The sequence below is a fragment of the Hylaeus anthracinus genome, unplaced genomic scaffold (genome assembly GCF_026225885.1).
Source record: "Hylaeus anthracinus isolate JK02 unplaced genomic scaffold, UHH_iyHylAnth1.0_haploid 11978, whole genome shotgun sequence".
Taxonomy (NCBI): domain Eukaryota; kingdom Metazoa; phylum Arthropoda; class Insecta; order Hymenoptera; family Colletidae; genus Hylaeus; species Hylaeus anthracinus.
This window is the reverse complement of record NW_026534326.1, coordinates 2814374-2814608: the sequence shown is the minus strand read 5'-3', so window position 1 is coordinate 2814608 and position 235 is coordinate 2814374.

Here is a 235-nt window from a genome sequence, read left to right as displayed (position 1 = left end):
CCCCCTTCTTCTACCGACGCCACCTTCCCACCCGCCCTTCTGCACACCCCACCCCAACGATCCCATACACGCTCCTCGAGTTATCTGGCTGACGGAAAAATAACGAGTGGTTTCTTGCGTTCCATTCTCGTGGCCCTCCCCCTCACCCCCCCCCCAACCCCCCACCACCCTGTATACTTCAGGGTGTGTGTGTGTGTGTGTGTGTGTGTGTGTGTGTGTGTGTGTGTGTGTGTGT